Source organism: Saccostrea cucullata, unplaced genomic scaffold (genome assembly GCF_032062105.1).
Source record: "Saccostrea cucullata isolate Sc308-1 unplaced genomic scaffold, CSIRO_AGI_Scuc_v1 ctg7180, whole genome shotgun sequence".
NCBI classification, from domain to species: Eukaryota; Metazoa; Mollusca; class Bivalvia; order Ostreida; family Ostreidae; genus Saccostrea; species Saccostrea cuccullata.
In genome coordinates this window covers 1-10,729 of record NW_026928188.1, presented here as the reverse complement: position 1 = coordinate 10,729, position 10,729 = coordinate 1, and the positions used below count along the sequence as shown (strand labels likewise).

At 30.8% G+C, this 10,729-nt stretch overlaps 2 long non-coding RNA genes across 2 annotated transcripts; both read right to left on the bottom strand.

Moving 5' to 3' along the window:
- Window positions 1-806: 806 nt before the first annotated feature.
- LOC134276697 (uncharacterized) lies at window positions 807-2,867 on the bottom strand. The gene is made up of 3 exons (XR_009994107.1): window positions 2,702-2,867; window positions 1,791-1,917; window positions 807-950 (listed from the first exon to the last, which is right to left on the bottom strand). It is a non-coding gene; the product is annotated as an uncharacterized LOC134276697 (long non-coding RNA).
- Window positions 2,868-6,783: 3,916 nt separating this feature from the next.
- Window positions 6,784-8,844, bottom strand: LOC134276696 (uncharacterized). Its single transcript, XR_009994105.1, has 3 exons — window positions 8,679-8,844; window positions 7,768-7,894; window positions 6,784-6,927 (listed from the first exon to the last, which is right to left on the bottom strand). It is a non-coding gene; the product is annotated as an uncharacterized LOC134276696 (long non-coding RNA).
- Window positions 8,845-10,729: the final 1,885 nt, after the last annotated feature.

Sequence of the window (10,729 nt, the reverse complement as noted above, 5' to 3'; positions counted from 1 at the left end):
GTTAGTATATATCAAATTTGAAATGCTGCAATTATTATGGCCATATTGTCCAATAACTGACACATAAAATTGTAAACAAAAAAAAATCAACAGAGATATCACAAAAGTGAATAGTTTTGTTTTACTTTTTTTTTTTCAAATCTTGGTTGCCATTCAAAAAATATACCTCTGACTTAAGTAAACTAGAACAAAATTTGTAAGATGTGTTCTCAAGTATTTCAATCTTAGTGACAAATACTATTAAAATCATATTAAGGTAAAAATGTATTGCAAGCAGTATAATTACACAATAGAGTACTTATTTTGTCATTTTTCAAAAACTAAGTCAAATACATTTTGTTATCTAGAATACAATGCATAAGAAAAGATTTACATTTTTTCTTTTCTTACAAGAATTATTTAACATTTTTAAGTCTTTATTGGGTCACTTGTTAAAACAACTTTTGTCATTTTATAAGCATATGAAAAAACAGCAAAGATGGACAAGCACAGAACTCCAGCTACAATCTTTCACTCATCCAATTTATGTGGCATACAATTACTGCATTTCAGTAGCCAAGGATTTCTTTAGTATTTGCTACTCTTCTCACAAACCCTTGACTTATGCTGTCAAAAGTCAGAATTCCTTATATCACATGACACGATCTTGAATAACCACTTGCATTATTGATAGAAATAAAGAGCATTCCTAAAAGTGAAGTATCCAGCAAAGAATAATTAACAAGCAGATAGGCTTATTTGCTAGTAAGTTTTCAGGTTTTTGTCTCTAGATTCCAGATTACATTATGTGCACATCCTCTTCAAAGTCTCTAACTTTAGATCCCAGATTACATTATGTGCACATCATCTTCATGTTGAATGAACTCTCTGCCATCTCTCTGAAAGACCGAGGGAACTCCTTTGATTTGACCAAGGCATGATCAGTTTCTAAATGTATTCTGTCCCGACTCCTGTAACAAATTTTAGAAAAAAGTTTTGAAAAATTAAGCTTTTATAATCGAATATGTATTTTTAATCAGATTATTTAGTTTATACAGAAATCTACAATTGACACATTGATATAACTTTCCTTTTATAATGTTGTTAAAAAGTCTTTACAAAGCATATCATATATATTATATTACATATATGTCATATATTGTCATACTTGTAGTTAAATGGTTTGGTGAAGTCAATGTATTATGACTGAAAAATTGCCCGCATTGTACTAAACAATCATGGTTAATCAATTATAAATTTTTAAAAACAGCATAATTAACCATTAATTTTATCAAATGCATGAAGTATACTTTTTTAGTTTCTGTTGTCAGGGTTGTTAAGAGAAAGGGCATGTTGGACTGAAAACTGTTACTTCAGAGAAGAATCCCTGGGACAAGGTGTTTATGTACAAGGGCTTGTTTGTATGTTATTAGATAGAATTTCTCTCTCAGATGGAGACGCCACCACTTGTCGGTGGACAGATGCAAATTTTGTTCTATACTTGGCACTTACGGTTATTGAGCTGTGAGGGATCTTTTTCATGCCAGCACCTACTGCGACAAGGGACCTTAATTGGTTTATATATGTATAATGTAAGATAAGATAATTTTAAAGTGTCTCATCAGAAGGACAGGTCTCCATGTCTCATAGTAAGATTCGAACCTGCAATGTAAGGATCAACTCCTTACTTCGTGACTATAGGGCAGAGGCTCTGACCACTGCGCCAGTTGGGCTACTCATGTACATGGAAGTGTTGACTAATAGTCATCTAGTGGCAATGAGGAATTTTGACTGCAATAAAATTGACTTACTAATAACTAAGCACCTATGTCCTCCACATCATGGTCTTTTCTGTGCATGGTGGCCATTGGTGGGATTAGCAAGTGGGTCTTCATAGATGAAAGTTCTGAAGCCTTTGGTACCAGCACACTACACATGCTAAAAAAAATTTTTGTGCTTGTGTTAATTACATGTATGTCAAGTTTCATTTTTTCTTTAAATGGTACTTAGAGGTGGTCATGAAAACTTACCCACTTCAAAAACAACACAAAAATAAGTCGAACTTATTTGAATCCATCATCGCAAAACACGGTTTGGATGTTCAGGCCAACAATACAAAAATTGATTTGTTTGATGTACTCTGACGACCCTTCAAAATTGCCCCTACCCAATAATTTTTTCAGCACTTTAAACTTTTATTTTTCTTTTTAAATTTACTAAAATGGTTTCATTTTAAAGCAAAGATGTATAATTTCTATAGGATGCTTTTTGACTGAAAGTTTTTATAACAATAAACTTGTGTAGCTAACAAACATATCAATGTACTATTAAGAAATGTGTGATTTTATGACAGTTATCAATTTTTCAGCAGTGTAAACCACCTGAAAATTAACGACCTACCAAACCATCTTGAAAAATGTGGGTCGGAGTACATCGAACAAAAATATTTTATTGATTTTATTAATCAGTCAACACAGTATTCGGATTCCATATTGAGAAAACAGTGACATAGTTTTTGTGATCGTTGAAAGAACCGAAAAGTATCATTTGTGGGTTACCGACGATGTCAAACCAGCGAACGGCTTCATATCACATGAACACGTGTAGCCAGGGTCCAGTTTATACTAGTACTATAGTATATAGGTCCTTGGTAGTCTATAATGTCTTTTCATTTCAGTCAATGTACTTTAAAACACTTTTAAACTTTTCAATCAATACTTACTCACATATAATGCCAAAGAAAAGACCCGTCATATCTGATGAATTGACGTGTCCTCCATCGTAAAATAATCATGAAAATCCATGCTGTTGTTGTTTACTGCTAAAGCGGAAACACGTGTTAGTCTCGAATAATATCAACTCATACTATACCGTAATGAGTCGTTTAAGCGTTGGTTCGGGCTCTATTCTCACTCTGACTCGGTATATATTAAATCATTGTGTTTTCGAAGTTTTTTTTTAAAATTTCATGTCAGTATATGTTTAATTGTATTTTATATTAAGAATATATTTTAAAGCAAACAGCAATAAAATCTTATTTTTTTGACGTAGACCTTAAGGAATCAAACATTTTTTTTTCATCAACACTGAATGAACTTATTGAACATTACATAAATAAACAAAAATACATAAGTACTACATTTCTATAAAGGTGTAAATATAATTACTGTTAATTTAAACCATTTTTTTTTTAAATAAAACATCTATTTAAATAAATATATTTAATTAAATATAATAGTACTAAACATGTTCCGAATGAGGCGCAACGAAAACGACCTTGACGTTAAATATTGACTACATTCGAATTTTGTACAAAAAATTACGCGGAGGTTCAAAATTCAAACTATGGTAATTAAGAAAATACCGAAAATAAAGAGACCAGTAAAGTCTTGTTGAAATGGAAATTTTCTCCACTTTTACCAGCTGTATTTTGTTTTCCCTATTTCAACACAGAAATAAAGGTAAAACTGCGTTTAATTTCAATATTACGAATAAAACCTAGAAAAATTACATGCGTGGAAGAAAATTCTTGTTTTTATAAAATATTTAAAAGTAAAAGCAATAATTTTTACATATTTTAAAAGCAGAGAAAATATCCTTTTTAAATATATTAATTTTATTTAAATGATTTAATCAGGAAAAAATATATCTATCGTCAGGAAAATCGTCCTTGCTTTGGAAAATTGCGTCATTTTCAAAAAGTCATGAATGTCTTCAAAACGTAAAATCTATTCATTACCTATTAAAAAGGCTCGAAATTTTCACAGGGTCTGAAAGTAGAGAAAATTTCCTAAAAGATGATATATAGTTTATATACCTTAATGCTATTATTAAAAAGATACGGAGGTCCTGTTATCGCATTGTCGTGTTTTAACGCGCTATCGGTCATATTGACCGATGCGGTAGAGAAGGGGTTAAAGCAGAGTATTTTTTAGAACTTTTATTTGACAAGAAAAAGACACTTACTTGGTTTTCAACTTGAAGTTTAATTATATTGACATTTTATCAATTAACTATAGTAAAAGTTTCTTTCATTTATATGTCAACTACATGTCTATCTTAGTGTACTCCGAATAACAGAGGTCGCCTCGTCTGTTTCATATAAACTTACCAATCTTGATCATTGAAAAATATTCAATACACCATAAATTTCAATACTTTGGGCTGCAAATAGTATAAAATTGTTTTAAAGCCTTTTAAGCTCTTTTTATAGGAAAAAAACGTTAAACATCAATTCCCGAGGCAAAGATCGGTAAACTAGACCTTTCTTTTCTTTTCAATAGTGTTCATGTTATTATGGTTTAAATAATAAAAATGAGTTAGACTACCCTGTCACCCCGACACGGCGTTGTCTAGTTCTTCTATTAAAGGGACATGGACACAGTTTTAACTGAATTTTTGAAACTAATTTAAATGTTTACAATTCCTAACTAAGGCATAATATAATGATCAGCAAAAAGTTCAACACCATTTGGTGTTTAATAAACGAGATATAGAACTAAAAGTTCTTCATAATGTAAACAAGGCTTCTGCCTTGTTTTTGTTTACATATAGAAAATATATTTATTACAAAATAAAATTCAGCATATCACTAGAAACTGTCGAATCGTATTCAAAATTAACTTTTATTTGAAATTATCTTCTTTGAACGATTGATTGATTATTATTGTTTAACGCCGAGTCGAATATTTCAGCCATATTTCGGCGATCAAATTAAGTGAGTATGATCATTTTTGAAATATTTGGTTTTTCTGGCGGCCTCCAGTGAGCCTACTCATTTTCGAAAACCAGAGAAACGATCTTTTACATGTCAAGGGGGTTGTTATCCTTGACCGAACATATACATGTATTAGTATATTAATCTATGTAAACAAAAACATGACATGGACCCTGTTTATACATAACAAATGTTTGAATCTCTAAATATGCCTTCTATCTCAACAACTGATGTTCAAATTTTTGATGATCATTAGAAAGACCTTAGTTAAATATTTGTAAACATGGAAAAGTAAATTTGAAAATTCTTAGCTGAAACTATGTCCATGTCCCGTTAATATGGAGGTAAATATAATAGTAAAATAAAAGTTATCTATGTCTTCTCAGTGCTAATTTAAATTTAAGTGGCATGAAATGCTATCCATATGAATTAAAAAAAATTCAACTACTTTTGTGCGTTTTATCGTTAATCTGCATAGTATTAACCATCAAATGTAACAAAAGTATTTCTTAAAAACGAAGTTCTTATGTACATCTTTTACTTGACCGAATAAAAACTACTCTATGCTTTAAAAAACGAACTACAACTAGCATTTAACTTTTCGACATATTTCCAATTATCTTTTCGGCATACTTACCTTCAACAAAGAAAATGTTCGTCTCCTCCCAATCTCAAACCTTTTAGCGTCCAAATGCACCCAGACATTTTTATAGTCTTTGAGTGTCTCACATAACATGCATATTTGTTCTTTATGATATATACATGTACATTTTCTTTTTATTTCAGTTGGGGTAAGGTCCAAGTTGTATCATCGTTTCGTTTCTATCCTTTTTTTCAATCTGATAAATATTAATTCTGACTTCATAAAATCTTCTTTGTGCTTTTGAAACATATACAGTGTACATGAACAAATGAATTGTCATTTATGAAAAATAACTAAAAGGTACATGTATTACCAAATCACATTTTCTTATGTGTCTTATTTGCCGTTCCCAGCAACTGCGTCATAAATTTCCAAAATTTAGGGGTTTTTTCATATCATATTTTAATTAAGGATTTCCGAAATTTTTCATTGAAATTTCACCAAATGAAAGCAGTATATCAAGAGAGCACATTTTGATGTTTCCCAATTAAACACAGTTCAAACTCACCCACCAAACAATACATGGCCTATACTTTAGGAATATTTAAAAGAATCTCACGCTGGATTACATTTCCTAAAAATGGATTAAAAGAAATAGAAAAAGAAATGAACTAAAGGTATGTCACTTCCGACGCTAGTAAGAATGTATAATAAGGACTTATTAATTTTTTTTTGGTTAATTTGATACGTTCTTACATATTTATCATGAATCAAAATCACAAAGGAAATCAGAGGTCGATATGGATCAGGTCCAGTTAATTTGATCATTGCACGTTACAATTTGAATTGTAACTTTAGGTTTATCAGTTTAACTTCTATCAAATTTACTAAGATTTAATCTTGACAATGATGCAAAATAATTTGAAAAATTATATATTATAAGAAAGATGCTCTAAATAATTGCAGAAAAATATTGTGCAACCTTTTTCCTCTTATAATATACTAAATTTAATGATAAAATTTAGCAAACAGACAAGAAAATTTAGTCGGTATCAAGAGATGATCGTTTAAAGGTGTATGCAATTACAAAAAGAAAAAAAATCCATTCAAGTCTTTACTGGGTCACTTGTTAAAACAACTTTTGTCATTTTATAAGCATATGAAAAAACAGCAAAGATGGACAAGCACAGAACTCCAGCTACAATCTTTCACTCATCCAATTTATGTGGCATACAAGTACTGCATTTCAGTAGCCAAGGATTTCTTTAGTATTTGCTACTCTTCTCACAAACCCTTGACTTATGCTGTCAAAAGTCAGAATTCCTTATATCACATGACACGATCTTGAATAACCACTTGCATTATTGATAGAAATAAAGAGCATTCTTAAAAGTGAAGTATCCAGCAAAGAATAATTAACAAGCAGATAGGCTTATTTGCTAGTAAGTTTTCAGGTTTTTGTCTCTAGATTCCAGATTACATTATGTGCACATCCTCTTCAAAGTCTCTAACTTTAGATCCCAGATTACATTATGTGCACATCATCTTCATGTTGAATGAACTCTCTGCCATCTCTCTGAAAGACCGAGGGAACTCCTTTGATTTGACCAAGGCATGATCAGTTTCTAAATGTATTCTGTCCCGACTCCTGTAACAAATTTTAGAAAAAAGTTTTGAAAAATTAAGCTTTTATAATCGAATATGTATTTTTAATCAGATTATTTAGTTTATACAGAAATCTACAATTGACACATTGATATAACTTTCCTTTTATAATGTTGTTAAAAAGTCTTTACAAAGCATATCATATATATTATATTACATATATGTCATATATTGTCATACTTGTAGTTAAATGGTTTGGTGAAGTCAATGTATTATGACTGAAAAATTGCCCGCATTGTACTAAACAATCATGGTTAATCAATTATAAATTTTTAAAAACAGCATAATTAACCATTAATTTTATCAAATGCATGAAGTATACTTTTTTAGTTTCTGTTGTCAGGGTTGTTAAGAGAAAGGGCATGTTGGACTGAAAACTGTTACTTCAGAGAAAAATCCCTGGGACAAGGTGTTTATGTACAAGGGCTTGTTTGTATGTTATTAGATAGAATTTCTCTCTCAGATGGAGACGCCACCACTTGTCGGTGGACAGATGCAAATTTTGTTCTATACTTGGCACTTACGGTTATTGAGCTGTGAGGGATCTTTTTCATGCCAGCACCTACTGCGACAAGGGACCTTAATTGGTTTATATAAGTATAATATAAGATAAGATAATTTTATAGTGTCTCATCAGAAGGACAGGTCTCCATGTCTCATAGTAAGATTCGAACCTGCAATGTAAGGATCAACTCCTTACTTCGTGACTATAGGGCAGAGGCTCTGACCACTGCGCCAGTTGGGCTACTCATGTACATGGAAGTGTTGACTAATAGTCATCTAGTGGCAATGAGGAATTTTGACTGCAATAAAATTGACTTACTAATAACTAAGCACCTATGTCCTCCACATCATGGTCTTTTCTGTGCATGGTGGCCATTGGTGGGATTAGCAAGTGGGTCTTCATAGATGAAAGTTCTGAAGCCTTTGGTACCAGCACACTACACATGCTAAAAAAAATTTTTGTGCTTGTGTTAATTACATGTATGTCAAGTTTCATTTTTTCTTTAAATGGTACTTAGAGGTGGTCATGAAAACTTACCCACTTCAAAAACAACACAAAAATAAGTCGAACTTATTTGAATCCATCATCGCAAAACACGGTTTGGATGTTCAGGCCAACAATACAAAAATTGATTTGTTTGATGTACTCTGACGACCCTTCAAAATTGCCCCTACCCAATAATTTTTTCAGCACTTTAAACTTTTATTTTTCTTTTTAAATTTACTAAAATGGTTTCATTTTAAAGCAAAGATGTATAATTTCTATAGGATGCTTTTTGACTGAAAGTTTTTATAACAATAAACTTGTGTAGCTAACAAACATATCAATGTACTGTTAAGAAATGTGTGATTTTATGACAGTTATCAATGTTTCAGCAGTGTAAACCACCTGAAAATTAACGACCTACCAAACCATCTTGAAAAATGTGGGTCGGAGTACATCGAACAAAAATATTTTATTGATTTTATTAATCAGTCAACACAGTATTCGGATTCCATATTGAGAAAACAGTGACATAGTTTTTGTGATCGTTGAAAGAACCGAAAAGTATCATTTGTGGGTTACCGACGATGTCAAACCAGCGAACGGCTTCATATCACATGTACACGTGTAGCCAGGGTCCAGTTTATACTAGTACTATAGTATATAGGTCCTTGGTAGTCTATAATGTCTTTTCATTTCAGTCAATGTACTTTAAAACACTTTTAAACTTTTCAATCAATACTTACTCACATATAATGCCAAAGAAAAGACCCGTCATATCTGATGAATTGACGTGTCCTCCATCGTAAAATAATCATGAAAATCCATGCTGTTGTTGTTTACTGCTAAAGCGGAAACACGTGTTAGTCTCGAATAATATCAACTCATACTATACCGTAATGAGTCGTTTAAGCGTTGGTTCGGGCTCTATTCTCACTCTGACTCGGTATATATTAAATCATTGTGTTTTCGAAGTTTTTTTTTAAAATTTCATGTCAGTATATGTTTAATTGTATTTTATATTAAGAATATATTTTAAAGCAAACAGCAATAAAATCTTATTTTTTTGACGTAGACCTTAAGGAATCAAACATTTTTTTTTCATCAACACTGAATGAACTTATTGAACATTACATAAATAAACAAAAATACATAAGTACTACATTTCTATAAAGGTGTAAATATAATTACTGTTAATTTAAACCATTTTTTTTAAAATAAAACATCTATTTAAATAAATATATTTAATTAAATATAATAGTACTAAACATGTTCCGAATGAGGCGCAACGAAAACGACCTTGACGTTAAATATTGACTACATTCGAATTTTGTACAAAAAATTACGCGGAGGTTCAAAATTCAAACTATGGTAATTAAGAAAATACCGAAAATAAAGAGACCAGTAAAGTCTTGTTGAAATGGAAATTTTCTCCACTTTTACCAGCTGTATTTTGTTTTCCCTATTTCAACACAGAAATAAAGGTAAAACTGCGTTTAATTTCAATATTACGAATAAAACCTAGAAAAATTACATGCGTGGAAGAAAATTCTTGTTTTTATAAAATATTTAAAAGTAAAAGCAATAATTTTTACATATTTTAAAAGCAGAGAAAATATCCTTTTTAAATATATTAATTTTATTTAAATGATTTAATCAGGAAAAAATATATCTATCGTCAGGAAAATCGTCCTTGCTTTGGAAAATTGCGTCATTTTCAAAAAGTCATGAATGTCTTCAAAACGTAAAATCTATTCATTACCTATTAAAAAGGCTCGAAATTTTCACAGGGTCTGAAAGTAGAGAAAATTTCCTAAAAGATGATATATAGTTTATATACCTTAATGCTATTATTAAAAAGATACGGAGGTCCTGTTATCGCATTGTCGTGTTTTAACGCGCTATCGGTCATATTGACCGATGCGGTAGAGAAGGGGTTAAAGCAGAGTATTTTTTAGAACTTTTATTTGACAAGAAAAAGACACTTACTTGGTTTTCAACTTGAAGTTTAATTATATTGACATTTTATCAATTAACTATAGTAAAAGTTTCTTTCATTTATATGTCAACTACATGTATATATATCTTAGTGTACTCCGAATAACAGAGGTCGCCCTGTCTGTTTCATATAAACTTACCAATCTTGATCATTGAAAAATATTCAATACACCATAAATTTCAATACTTTGGGCTGCAAATAGTATAAAATTGTTTTAAAGCCTTTTAAGCTCTTTTTATAGGAAAAAAAGTTAAACATCATTTCCCGAGGCAAAGATCGGTAAACTAGACCTTTCTTTTCTTTTCAATAGTGTTCATGTTATTATGGTTGTAAATAATAAAAATGAGTTAGACTACCCTGTCACCCCGACACGGCGTTGTCTAGTTCTTCTATTAAAGGGACATGGACACAGTTTCAACTAAATTTTTTAAACTAATTTAAATGTTTACAATTCCTAACTAAGGCATAATATAATGATCAGCAAAAAGTTCAACACCATTTGGTGTTTAATAAACGAGATATAGAACTAAAAGTTCTTCATAATGTAAACAAGGCTCCTGCCTTGTTTTTGTTTACATATAGAAAATATATTTATTACAAAATAAAATTCAGCATATCACTGGAAACTGTCGAATCGTATTCAAAATTAACTTTTATTTGAAATTATCTTCTTTGAACGATTGATTGATTATTATTGTTTAACGCCGAGTCGAATATTTCAGCCATATTTCGGCGATCAAATTAAGTGAGTATGATCATTTTTGAAATATTTGGTTTTTCTGGCGGCCTCCAGTGAGC